Source organism: Lepisosteus platostomus, chromosome 21 (assembly GCF_059453375.1).
Source record: "Lepisosteus platostomus isolate fLepPlt1 chromosome 21, fLepPlt1.hap1, whole genome shotgun sequence".
In the NCBI taxonomy this organism is placed as follows: Eukaryota; Metazoa; Chordata; class Actinopteri; order Semionotiformes; family Lepisosteidae; genus Lepisosteus; species Lepisosteus platostomus.
Window position 1 is genome coordinate 15,781,618 of NC_142631.1, and position 14,390 is coordinate 15,796,007.

The following is a 14,390-nucleotide window of genomic DNA, read 5'->3' on the forward strand; positions in this document are numbered from 1 at the left end:
TGAACAAGTTTAGGACTGTGTCCTTTTATTTACTGCTGAATAAAAAAATGAACATCTGTATAAATGGTAACTTTGTATTTTGTGGGTCTATAATTTATAGATGACTTTAGAAATTGAAGAATGTATGGAGAGTAGAACAATCTTGTGATGTGAGAAGCACCATGATTGTGAATGAACATTTGAGTAAGATCCTCACATCACATTTAGGGAACCACGAAAAGATTTTTGCTTTATTATGCCAGAATACTGACATGCCAAGAGAAAGGCTTGAAAAGAATGAATGATTTCGTATTGATGCACAGGTATAGTCTTAAAACGCCCTAATACAGAAAAGATACAAAAGTATTCTTACAATTAGGCATGGAAGTTAAAGTTTAATATTAAAGAAAGCAAGGTTTCTTTCTTGAAGACCACAAGAGCTGAAAGGGAGTTATCTGAGCAAAGAAAAAGGTTGTTTAGATGCCAAATGTGGAAAGGGTTTCAAGGCACCTAAATCAGCTCAGATGAAGATTACCAGCATCGTTGTTTTGAAACAGACCAGGGTTAGAACCACCTTCATATCAGAGGTGTGACCTAGTATTGCATCTGCAATGGCGAAATGCAATCGCTGAGGAGCCACCGGGGCCTATCAGAAGGCGAAGGAACTGAGAGAGGCATCAGAAAAATGCAAGGAACAAGGTTAGAGCCATCTGGAAGCCTGTCAGTGAGGGTGGTTCGCGCGTAGTTATCGCAAAGTGCAGTTCTGTGTGTCAGGGACAGATGGATGGACAGAGAACACGGGGAGATTACCAACCAAACAGTAGGAAGACCACACCTGCTGCTGGCACACTTCAGGAACGTGGCAGAAAGAACAGGCTTAAAGAACTAGAGATAAAACAGAGTGGACAGTGATAGCCAGAAAGCGATATGCCTTCAGATCAAGGCTAGGAAGGCAATCAAGTTAAACAAATATATTAACCAGAATCCTTATGGCTTGTGTTTGAGAAATACTGTTTTCAACATTTTTGAGTCGTCGCCCAACGTTTTGTGAAGGCAAACTGTAGTAAAAGCTCCCGTGGTCCAAGGATACAGCTGACAACGCTGGCTGCGATTTAGCATTGCAGATAGAAGAGCAGTCAACAGAGAGCTTAGGCTACGTTTCAGTGTGCAAAAAAAAAGAGCTGCAAAAGGTTTCATTAAGAATTGTTTCAAGAACCATAGAAAGTGTTTCTGTCGACAAAAGGTAAAGCTAAAGGACATGCCATAAAGCAATTCGTGGCTGGTAATGCCCTATTTTCTTTTCAACAAAGGTCCATAGGTTACCAAGGTGTCTGTTTTTGTCAAAACTTTTTTTTTTTCCATTTCTTGCTCTTTGATTCATAGGTATCAGTATGGATTATGTCAGGAAGGTCACAAGAACTGATTCAAAAGAGAGGAGAAGATATACCTTCAGATCAAGGCTAAGAAAGCAATCTTATTAAACAAATACAGTATATTAACCAGTCCTTATGGCTTGTGTTTGGAAGATATTTTGTTTCCAACACTCAGGTATTCAGTCTTTTTTTCTGCAGGTTACAAGGTTACATTCAGTGTTAGAAATCAATAAAATGTTCTTTGTTGATAGATTAATTTAGATGTTAAAGTTTTTTTTCTTTAGTTCCAAGCAGCATTTTTAGCTCATCAAGTAATGTTGTATATTGGCATAGCCATTATGGTCCATATATTTTTTTTAATTGACAAATTTTCACGAACTCAGTATGTGGGGTTCTTTTTAAAGCCAAACATCCTCATTGTGTTGCCAGACTGCTTCCATCTGAAATGACTCCAGATGAATTCCTCCTGATATATATGAGCAAACCTCTTTAGAATCCTATTTTTCTTGTGTTTGTTTTTATGAAAATGTTGTACAGCAACATTGTCAACTATAGACTTAAGATAGCTGCACTGTATTAAAATATTAAGAGCCCTCCAATCTAATTAAATCACTCCATTACAGGCAGTGGATGATCTTGGTCTATGGCTTATGAATATCGTAGATTCCACGTAACATTGCAAAACAGCTTTTATATCTGTAGTAAGACCCCCCCAGTAAAATCAATCAAGTCTAAAGATTGATTGCAACTCTGTTGTCATTACTAAGAAGGAGGTTGAGGGCTCAATGTCACATCCAAGAGCACATTAGTCACGTACACCTGAAACCATCCTGTGAGAGAGCACCATCAGAACGTGTAATTAGGTACCGATTGCACCCTAAGTGCATCTGAGCTAAAGAGAAGCAGGGATAATCTTCATCTGGAAACTCCCATATGGCATGTTTTGGGAGTCTAAAATAGATTAGCTGGTGTGCTAAAGAAAAGAAAAAGGTAGCATTCCAATCAGAATTACCTATCATCTAGCTTGTCCACCTACGTTTCCTATGTGAACATAAGTGGGTGAGAACTGATATTACACAAGGCAGTTATATAGAGAAGGGACTGGACCTCTAGTAGTCACTGTTGAAACAAATCGGTCACTGGGTGAGAGTATAAAGCATTCACCCATGGCTTAGGCCATTGGGTAAGGAAAAGCTGAGATAGATAAAATGACTAGTATGTTTTCCTCAGGACCTGAAGTGTGTGCAAGCCATTGACGTGAAAGATGTCAGAAAGAATGTGGTAATTTCTTCTAGACCAGGATGTGTAAGCAAAGGGCTCAGAACAAGTTGCTAAGAGAATTATTCCAGAAAGGGTGAAGATTTATGAAATACTGAGCGTCTACCGAGAATGCAGCTGACTTGCTTCCAAATGCGTAGCGATTCTGTCATGTGTGGGTCCCTTTGAAGGGTAATTAAAGATCTGAAGAAATTTAAAATCTGAAGCAAAACAAATTAAAGATCCAGGAGGTTAAGTATATGTGTCTCCTCAACTGGGCACTGTCTTTAACATCTTCAACATAAAGGCTCATTAATAGTATTTGAAATTGGGAACAGACAAGCAACAGCTTTGGAACACTACCCTGTTTACAAATGTTTACAAATGATTTTCTTTCTGATTTTAGTACCCATAATAGCCAATGGCTTAATTTTGACATTGTAACGAAGAGCCAATCTCAAATGAGAAATTATTAGAATATATAAAAGGTATTAAAAACAGCCTTTTATGTTTAGTATTAAAAGGCTGACATGACCATATTATACAGCATTTTCATCAGAATCCCATTTGAATCAGGGAATGTCCACTTCTGCGTGGACTGAGCAGCTGTGTTTCACTCCTGTAGAGTTACAGGGGCATGTTAGAAGCTCTGTTCAAGTGATAGATTGATAGATAGAATTCTTTGATCTTGGTCAACTCTGCAGTAACTACAGTGGTGGTGGAAGGGAGTCCCCATTACCTGTAAAGCGCTTTGAGTGGAGTTTCCAGAAAAGCGCTATATAAATGTAAGCTATTATTATTATTATTATTATTATTATTATTATTATTATTATTATTATTATTATTACTATTACAGAAGCATAGAAAAATTTATAGAAGTCTTGGAAACTTCATTAACCTGCTCAGGGTCTAACAGCGCAGCAGTATTATTGTCTTTGATCACCTCAATAGAAGCTAATCATTTATTTTGTTTTAGTCTTAATGATAACAGTCCACTAGGGTGGTCATCATGTTTATTGTAAAACTTCTTACGTGAAATTACATTTTTTTTTTCCAGCTCTGGGATTTTATTACCACTAAGAGGTACACTTCTGCTTTTAGCTCAGATTAGAGCTCGTAATAAAACATTTAGTAACATCCCAAAAAGAATGAAGTTTGATTTTAGGACCATAGTTAAGCTCTAGTAAATCTTTCAAATCCCCCAGAGAGGTGTTTAAAAGAGACAGAACTAAAACATCAGCTGTTAGCAACACTTTTCCCTGTGAAATTAATACATTGAAATATGATTAGATGATAGGATTCTAAATAAAAAATTCTGTCTTTACTTAATGTACTATTGTACAAGGTGTCATTCTCTTAAAATAAAGATACTGCTCAACTAAAATGTTTAAGTACATTAAATTTCATTTCATTCCATTTTTTACAGTAGAAGTCTATGTTATTTGAAATGATTTTGCTGAAGATATGTTCCTAGTCTTCTGGATAATGCCTGTAAAAACAAATATCCTTATTGTTATAAATGATTAAACCTCACCAGTAGAGCACATATTTCTAGTTAACTTGTTTTCTATTTGTTACATTAGGAAAGAACGTAGTTTCTTGTATTTATAAGGAGAAAAACTGAACTGAAACATTTGAATATGCAAGCCAAATCTGTATACCCACCCAGAAGTAATAACCTTGAATGAGAATAAGATTGATTTGATTTTGGCATTGCGTCTAAACATCTGGTGTTTTATAGATAATTGCTCAGGATTGTGAAGCCGTCAGTGCATGGAAGACTGTTTTCATAGTTGTTATGTGTAAGTTAATGGCAACAAATATTTTAGGAAACTTTCATATCAAAAACAAAATTATTTTCCAAGCCTTATCTTATGAAACTAAAATTCATTTTCATTTTTAATTTTGTACACTTGTGTACGTTACCTTTTTTGCCCTCTTCAAGCATAGACAAGCTTTAAATCTGACGCCAAAATGTAGCAAGAATTTTGACCAAGGACACTTGGATATCCAAGTCTCATAATATAGCCAAGACTCTTCAAAAGCACAAAATAAAATGAAAATTGCAGAAACATGTATTTCCAGGTTTGTTTTATTTTGTACATGGTATATGTTGAACTAGGAAAGACGTCTTATGGACTTAACTTACAGTACGTTAACAATACATATGTAAATACACAATATCCAACATTTTATTAATTTACTGCAATACCGTGGAAAAAAGGGTGATTGTTTGATGTTAAAAATTTCACAGGGAAAGCATTTTCTTTTTATTTTTACTATGTGATTTCATATTTGTGTATCTATATCTAAATGCCTATCTGCATCTAAAGTACTGTTGCAAATTTCAGTGAGGTAGAAAATATTTTTACGTTGTCTCCTGCATTTTGTGTTCTTAGGTATTTTCAGATCTATTTGAATCCAGGTTTAAACCCATTCTTGTTCTCGTGCAGTTAACGTAGAGGTTGTGAGCCATTCACAGCCACAGGGAAATACAAACGAACCCTTTACGTCGGGAGACAGAATATTAGAACTGATCATCTTGAGCTCCTCAGAAGCTGCCATTAAAATGTCATTCCAATGCTGCAATCAAGCAGCAATGAGAAGGATACTTCATTGCTACAGAACATCTGTTACACGATAGCCATACATTGCCATTATGAAATGCCCTGCAAACACTAAATAAAAAACAGATCTAAAATTTGATAGCACTAGATGACTCCAGGCTCCAGGCCTGTTTAACTGAAATAAGTACTGATTTGCCTTGATGTGAGTGTGTTTGTGTCTGTTTGTGAATAAAGCAGTTAGAAGGACTGATATTTTTTTATTGGAAAGGTATTTTTTGCTTTGTTTGTGGGTGCCTAGCACATCTTCAGGCTATTCCTGTTTTTCTAGATTTTCCAGTTGTGTATTACTGGGAATAAACGCACTAACAGTAACTGATAAACCTCCACAGTTTCTTGGTGGAAAAAAAAAACCTCACACATTTCTGGTAGGTGATCCTACAAATGAGGCGTGACCCATTATTGCAATCGGACGTCACAAATAATCCACCATATATCTTAATAGATAACAATCATCACAGAGTTTAAAGGTAGTCATTGCCTGGACTAACCTCCATATAGCCGAACCGTATAAGTGCATACTTTGTTTTCACTAGAGAGACACCAACAAAAACCTATGTTAAATGTTAGAGTGCATTTTGGTTTCCATTTTTCCTAACTATCTAACAACAGGCATGCGCAATGCAGTAGCTGCATTACACATGTTAATGCAGTAATTCAGTGATTAAAAGATTTCAGAAAGGGGAAAGCATTAAATAATTTGAAAAATCTGAAAGACAGCGCTTAGTAATTGTAGTATAATGAGCTACATTCACATAAACAAAAGTTCTCCAACATGCCGTTCAATGACAGTGTGCTACACAATGTTGTAAGTACTCAGATAAAGTAAGTGATTTCAGAACAAGGACATGATCAGATTTATGCTTTGATAATTGACAAAAACATGAAAGCACAGCTTTTATTTCCTGACCTCAACTAGGTCTGCACCAAAATAGCAATAGTCTAAAATGTTAATAATTTATTTTTGACAAAAAGAACCATACCCTTCAAGGACAAATATTATGTCTGCTTTTCTATTGCAAAAATATGTCTATTGGAATAGCTCACCTTAATGCAACTTAACATTTTTCATCCATTCTAATGAATACAAATCACAAATTAAGTGATAAGTGCTAATAATCATTCATATTTAACTGCTTGCTTCAATACAGATACTTTTTATATTAATAAAGATTTTTAATGCCAAAAATCACAAAGTCGTTCCTTAAAATTGTCAATGCTTTCTTTAAATTCTACTGTTGGACTGTAATATTCCATGCACAATGTATGATTTTAATTCTGTTTTCATTGTGTATATTTGCAGACATCTTTTAGGTATGCCAAACACCGACCTTACTGTAGCTTTAGTAATTCTGCATGTGGAAAAATTGTCTTCTGTCAATATGAGCTGACAGAAGGTATAGGCAGAGAATCCTGATTATGGTTTAAGGAGCTAATGCACTCTTAGCTGAATTGACACCAAAAGGAAATATTTATTGTACTGATAATGAAAATATATAAAGGCAGAGTGAACAGTAATAGAGGTTAACCTTGTGAAAGCTTTTGAGCATCTATCGATTGTTGCCTGACAAAGCAAAGTTCACAAAAGGACTTTCAGTAGGGAAAAGACTCTTTAATTTCTAAAATACATCAAAAGAGAACAATAGCAGAGTCTTCTCTTTTTGTAGTTGACAAGGCTCTACGATGTCTTTAAAGATGTGATTGGGTTGCTGTTTCCTAAGGCCCAGAGTATTAAATGAGGCTCTGGGACCATTTTATTTCCTTTCTGTCTTACCACGGCACTGTTCATGACAAGAAACACAAAAGGTAAGATTTGTGAGGCCTCCTCTTTGATTTGTCTTTAAAATAAAGGACAGCACTGTGTTGTGTGTTTAGGAATTATTTTATTTTACAGGTATGTGTTGGAACAAAGCATAGCAGTGTGGCGTATGGCGTGGCTCAGCATGCGTACACATTTACAGTATATGTCGATTTCAGCCTCCCCACACGGCCTTTGGTGTGGTCATTGACAAACACACTTGCCCACTTGTATCACACAGATCTTTAAGTCCACATTATGTTCTGAGACTGACGGAAGATTTTTTAGCAAAGTGAAGGCTGATATTCTGTAGGCCTGAAGAAAAGCTCGGGACTCTTATCAGAAGATTAGCTCAAAGCATTAAAGACTTGTTAAAGGTCCCCTTATTATATTTAATGCAGTAAAATATCTATTGCTTAAGGATCGTTATACATCAGACTACCCAGAATACAGTATAGTGGTATTTGTGCTGTCTCAAAAGCACTAATATTGATATACTTTGATAATTTTCCTTTCAGACTTTTTTTTTGTGCAAGTTTCAAGTTTCAGGCCCACTGCTTTCTGGCCCTTGATCTCTAATATCAATGAGAAATGGTTATATCATTAAAGCTTGCCACTTTGAAAACAACAGATCTCCTAACATTTATGTCAGCTAGGCTTAGTAGTATCGTCAGGTGTCCTAGAAGAAAGAAGTCAGGGGTGGTTATTAGCATTAATTTGTCAAAATGACACCTTTATCAAAGTTAGCTTAGTTAAACTACAATTCTTGTAGGACATTTGGAATGGAATGAAATAATACTAAGATGGCACGAATATAAATTGTATATTCAATATAAGAGACTAAAACTCTACTGAAATATAAACTCTTGATAATTATGAATATTATTACATACAATATTATATAATACTATAAACTCTTTGCCTTAATTCACGTCCCTGTAGGTGTTTCAGGGACTACAATCTGCTCAAAGGCTACCTAAAGGAAATAACTGATAATAAAGGAAAATTAATGGAAATAACTCAATTGGTTAAAATTAAACCATTAGGTGCTACAAAAGAAAAGCAATGAAAACCAGAAGACTCTGTGGTTCTCCAGGAAAAGAAGAATGATCACTGCTCTGCAGGAATAGTAAAGCTGAAGATTGAACAGAGAAGAAAAGAGACCAGGGCTCATAAAGTCCTGATGGTCCTAATTGCTTGCTCTGCTTTAGATGATTCATTATACAGTAAGTCACGTTTTTATTATCATTTATATTTCTGACATAATAACTTGTCATGTTTTTGAGATGATCCAGAATAACCTGCTGTGGATGCAAGCATTTCAACTTTTGAAAACAAAATCGAAATTGTTTGCGGTGGTATTTATTCTGTTTCAAGATTCTGTTTGACTAACCACCCTTTAAGCGCATACAGAAATACATCAATAAGAAGATGTATTTTTACTTTCAATAAGGAAGCAAAACGAGAGTCTAAAGTGGCCTTTAGCGAGTTGTTATATTCTTTGCTGGAAATAAATTGGTTCTGTGAAAAGCTCTCGCTCTGGATGAAGTCCTTCAAAGGGTATCAAGTGAGAATTCTGCACAGCTCTGAAAAAAATAATAATTTAAAGACTGGACCATCTGTTGACCTGTAATAATATAAGCTGAACAGACACGTGTTTTTTTAAAATGCCCTTAAAACCGAAACAACATTTGAAACAAAGCTGTCAGACAAGCAGTTAGAGTATCTGCAGAAACGTTAATGAATTAATGGGATTTGAAGTAATTACGTTTTTACAGTTTAAATCAGCGATATTCTCCAGATCATACATCTGTGTACAGAGTATTGTGCCATACTACATTAATTCCTTCGGTCACAAATGAAATGTCATAAAAATTGTCCAAAAATGTAAATGTAAAAAAAAAACATTGATTGAGCAGTTAACACTTATTTACCCAGGAAGATTGTGAAAATCAAGATGATGATGATGATGATGATTATGATTAAACATATTGGTTACAAAACAGATAAACTCAATTCAGACATAAATAGTGAAGCAAAAAAATCTCAGAGGAAGATTATAAAATAGTGTAAACATTACAAGATAGAAAAAAAGCTCATTTAATGGTATAGTTGAACTCGCTCATAATGTCCTAGAATAACAGAGTAAGGTAGCCATCTTACAAATTGACTGTTTTTTTTATTCAGTGTCTCTTGATGACCAGAAGAGGGGGCTTCTCTTATATTACACAGCCACTCTGTAAGAAGAAGCAAAACTGTATTGTGCATGTTCAACAAAGATACATAACTAAAATACAACAAGGATACATAGCTAAAATATAAAATCTATTTGCTCAAAACTATTCAGGTAGCATATAGGGAACTATGTATCATGTATACTGGATTTTTGGTGGTGTTTGGATATAAAAACATTAACAGTGTTAAATTTTTAAATTAAAATAGATGCTCTTTTTCTGCCCTGAAACACATAGAGGGAATTACGTTGTCCTTGAACAATTGCCTCTTCTCCTTTATTTGCTCAATTTGCATATGCGCCTCACATAATTGGAAATGGTTTAATTGCCCCCAGAACAAGGAACTAGGAATCTACCGCACAGTTTGGGGGGACATATTGAGTGACTGCTAGTTGTCCAGAAAAATGAGCAAGAGAGTTCAATAAGATTCCTATTAATAGGCGAAACTAAACCGTGTAGAAAATAAGGGCTTAAGAAGCAACTAGCGGAGTCAACTTTGGCCCATTTTGTGAAAGTGAAGGATATTTTTGTTTAGTTTTGGGAAATAATGAATATCCTTTACAAAATTGTTCTTCGTGCCAAAAAAACACCAACCTGGACATAAACAAATATATTATGTTAAACATATTTTTACATATTTAGACATTTATATTAAACATATTTTTGAAAACAACTTGATATAAAGTGCTATAAAAATTTGCCAAGGGCCTTGAAGAACCACATTGTTGTAAGACAGATTCCAAGTCATATTTTTCAAATAGTTTTTCATTGTCCAGTGGTTGAATAAATTCTGCTATTGGGGTCCATAAACAAGATATCTGTCTATAATAATTATTAATATTACATTGTGAAATGATCAAAATAAATCAGTATTTATTCACATTTCTTTATTAACAGTAAACAACCATTAAATTACATTGCATTTCATCTATTCTGTTTTAAAAACACCATTGCAAATCTCACATTTAAACTGGCGTTTATGCAGTGAGGAAGTTTTATCGTAACACCAAGAGGCTAATCAATTCATATGTAATCAACGACACAAACCAATCATTTTTATACCCTAACAGGTTGAGATGCATTAAAAGATGCTATTGGTTCTAGTACTCGTTGTATTTCTTCCTTATACTGAAAGGCATTAAATATTTGTTGTATTATGTCATCATATTGAAAGGAATTAAAACTTTGATATTACTGTATATATTTACAAGAAACATGAGAGTACTTTGTCTAGATCTTACATGAAATTTTGTATCTGTTCTAGTTGATTGAAGATATGTTAAAACGTATAAAACACAAACCTTTTTTCATTTTAAATGCCCTCACATTTTCAAATTGTTAACAGGGATACATTCCAGTAATTAACTACAGACTGGAGAATTGTCAACTTAATTGATCCTACTTTTCATATTTTCTTGTTTATGTTTTTACATAAAAATTCATTCTAATATATCCACAAACAAATATCACTGTGAAACTTTCTTGAAAAGAAAATCTATTAATATGCTTGAAGTCATTTTTATTGTCATTCGTCATTCGTATCCTAGAATTTAGCGCTTCACAACTTTCACCCAGATGTACGCTAGGCTCCACTGAATGTACCACGTTGCATTGTTTGAAATGAAAGAAAAGTTAAAGAATGTCTGATGTACAAAATACTAGCGCTGCAGTCAAAACAATTAGCAAACCCCATCTGACATCTTTATTTATTTAAAAAATATATCTCTGAAACAGAGACAGAGTGAGTCTGTGGCATAACTGAGTTGAACTGTAGCCACAGCACATTCACAAAACAATTAATCTTGGAGACAAATACAAGATAGGCCATTTTTTCTCAAATTCATTGACAGAATACTTGTCTCATTGCTTGTACATCTATCCCCTCATCCTCACAGTGGTGTCACTGCTTGTCAGGTTGCATCCTATCTCAGGATGTAAAGACAGGGCAAACTCATGTTGTGTGTCCCTCTTTAGTGCTTTTGTTGCACAAAGGTGAAAGGTTCTGTAGCCAAGAAGGGGACAGGGGTCATTTTGTTAAGGGGAAATGTGTGTGATCAATTGGAGTCATTGGTCATGGATTAACAATTGTAAATTACTGTTGTTGGCAGGAAGAGAACCAATGTGGTTGAAAACAAATGACTTTGTTCACTCAAGCATGTTTACAGAAGGGCTTGATGAGAGTCACTCTAAAAACATAATTGGGAAAACAGTACAAATGGAGACTACAACTATATGACGCTGAATAGTCAGAACAAAACATTATTATTCGTTTAATCAATTTGACAACATTATTCAGATCATTTTGAGTAATTGGGTATGCATGGTGTATTTAATTGATCAGAAAACTACAGCAGTCGGTCTGAATTAATCAGGGAATGTAAAAGAAAAAGTCAAATACTGTAGTTCAGTTACATCATACTTTCTTCACTTACGGCCTTAATTAATGATGATACTAATCCTTAAATTGAAGATTGACTGGAATTTGTCTGATTTAGTTGTCTGGTTTAGTTTTTTCTTCATGAGCTGAAGAAGACCAGCCTGGAGAGAATAGAGTTCGCAAAACCTAGATCTCCCAAATTGAAATGAATAATACTCCTTTCCATGTGGCTGTCCGGTGCAGCATATACAGTATGTCATTTGTACATCTTCTCCTTCTGCTTCCATGCATTTGTTAATGTGTGTTTGGTCTGTGCAATGGCTTTATTTCTGCACTTCTACAGGCTGCTAAATTAGAAGAAGCTAAAAACGATTACAAATGAAAAGAGGCCATTTCTACCGATTTTGCCAATTAGGGAGTTAGTAGTTAATTGATCCCAGCTGTGTCTTGACAGAAGCAAAGGTATAAGCTTCCACCAGAGGGGTGGGTTGCTGGTTTCAGCCTTACCTGCAACTGTTTGGATAAAGATGTGCCTTCTGTTTTTGATTTTCAATTAGGTTTATTTTCATTTCTTTTGCCTTTTTGGTTAGCAGTCATTCCAATAATAATTCCCAAGGCATAGAATGTAAAAAGAACAAATGTTTTTTTTGTACAGGGTGACTTTATTAGTTGTAGATGTGAATGGAAAGCTGATGAGCTTGACTTGAACAGGCAGCTGTTGCCAAAGAACCATTGCAATACTTGTAGAGGTGAGTTGTTTTTTTTTTTGCTGTTTTATATCTCTGATATCTAGCAAATAGTGTCTTGCACTTTTAATGTTTATTTTTTAACATGTCCTCCTTAATCAGTCCCATTTCATGGCTTAAAACACTTGCATTCTGCTAAAAGTGAACAATGAGAATTGCTTCTCACCTGTTATCACTGGTACAATGTGTCTGCCTTAGTATGATCAGTCCCTTATGCAGAGGTGATGCTAATCAATAATCCAGAGTTCATATACCTTGTTTCACACCTGTGGTTAACTAATGTTCTTATTAATAGTCTGCTGCAGGGGTTAAGATTGTGTGGAGGTAAGGGGGCAACATGCATGAAAATAATCAGCAGGCAAAATATTTCTGTATAGAAATCAATTTCAATAGATCAGACACATTCTAAATTAATGTAAAAAAATGACAAATAGAGGCAGAACATACCCAAGATTTTAATATTTAAGCAGAACTGATCTGTTTGAGGAAATGACAGTTGTGGCCATAAGGTCAAGTCTGATAACCCCCCCCAAAGGATTAAAGTAACCCCAAAACACCAGTGCAGAGTTCAATTAATGACAAAGCATTTGGTGTGTGAGCTTTCTTAGAGTTTGTTCAGATGCGCAAAAAGGATCACTGATCAGGCCCATTACCGCATGGGGTGATGGGAATTGTGGAAGAGGAGTTACTAGACCTGACGCAGACAGAGCAGTGTGGCCCACTCAAGAGCAAAGCCTCATGGTCTCCTGTGGCTGACCATTAAGGAAGGTAAGGACTTTTTCCTTTATGGTCTTTCTAACGTTTTATTTTTTTCTTCTCTCTTAATTGGGCTGAGATTAAGTGACATGCTGCGCTGGTAGGAGCACTGACATTTCGTGCATAGGAGAATCCACCATGTTGCGTGGTAAGGTCTGTATTCGGGGAGGGGAAATGCCAAGATGAAATGTTTTCCAAATTATTTTTGGCTCTCTCTTGTACTTGGATTATATGGACTATATATACAGTTTTCTGTTCCTTCTCGTTCCCAGCGAACAGCGCAAAGGGGCAAGAGTGAAAGAACAGGCATGGAGGCCTGGCTGGAATATTTAAATATTTCAAACATCCGTGGTCAAGTCAAGTTAAGACGAGGATCTCAGTCATCACACAGCTTGAAATCTCAGGAATGAGTAACAGAATGCTAAACCTGCAATTCAAGGGTGATTTCATAGCTGTGTGCTACCCATTATGAAAGCCTAAAATACTTTCTCTTGCTCCAATCACAGCAATGTGTACCAAGTACAGTGAAAACTATCCTATTGCATTAAGATCCACAGTTGCAGGAGCTTCAAACCTGGCCGAACTGGAATACGATGCACTGCTGTAACCGTGTCAGATGTTGCACAACATCCATCATCTCACAGTTATTTCTGCAGCCCTTCAGAACATCCTGTATTTCCACACCTGGATGTTTCACTTCATAATTTGCATACAAAAACTAATTTAAATATCTTTCCTCATTGGAAATGGAATGAAACTGACCTTGTCACAATAAGGGAACCAGACGACTACGTTTCTCCCCACGAGAAACAAAAAAAGTGTATTTTTCATTTTAGAACAGTTTTTTATAAAATCATTTATAATTTGTTTCCAATTTTTCATTTTATTCTAGAGAATTCATCATTGGATAAAGAGACAGTCTTATTCCCGGCAACTGTGACTTGGAAACAATATGCGCTCCCACCTATCTGCCTTTGTTCAATGATCTTGTCATCTTCGCGATGTCATCAGAAGGAAAAAGATCTTGCGCGTTAATGTGGACAAATTCCTCAGAGGACTTCTACTGAATCATGAGATGAATCTTAGCTGATCCTACTGTACACGCCCACTTTGAATGAAAATAAAACTTGCAGAGAAACCAAACTGGAAATAAAAATGTATGTGCCAATGGTAATAAATTGGTTCCCCAATTTTTAAACGGGTGGCTTTCAGGACTTGGATTTTACAACGATAGGAAGTTGTCCTG

At 35.5% G+C, this 14,390-nt stretch overlaps 1 protein-coding gene and 1 long non-coding RNA gene across 7 annotated transcripts in view; both read left to right on the plus strand.

Moving 5' to 3' along the window:
• The window catches only part of LOC148644088 (nuclear receptor subfamily 5 group A member 2-like), a 313,041-nt gene that overhangs the window by 238,818 nt on the left and 59,833 nt on the right, over nucleotides 1–14,390 (plus strand). The gene's annotated exons all lie outside the window — the stretch shown is intronic.
• Nucleotides 12,302–14,334, plus strand: LOC148644092 (uncharacterized). The gene is made up of 3 exons (XR_015928843.1): nucleotides 12,302–12,391; nucleotides 12,997–13,156; nucleotides 14,037–14,334. It is a non-coding gene; the product is annotated as an uncharacterized LOC148644092 (long non-coding RNA).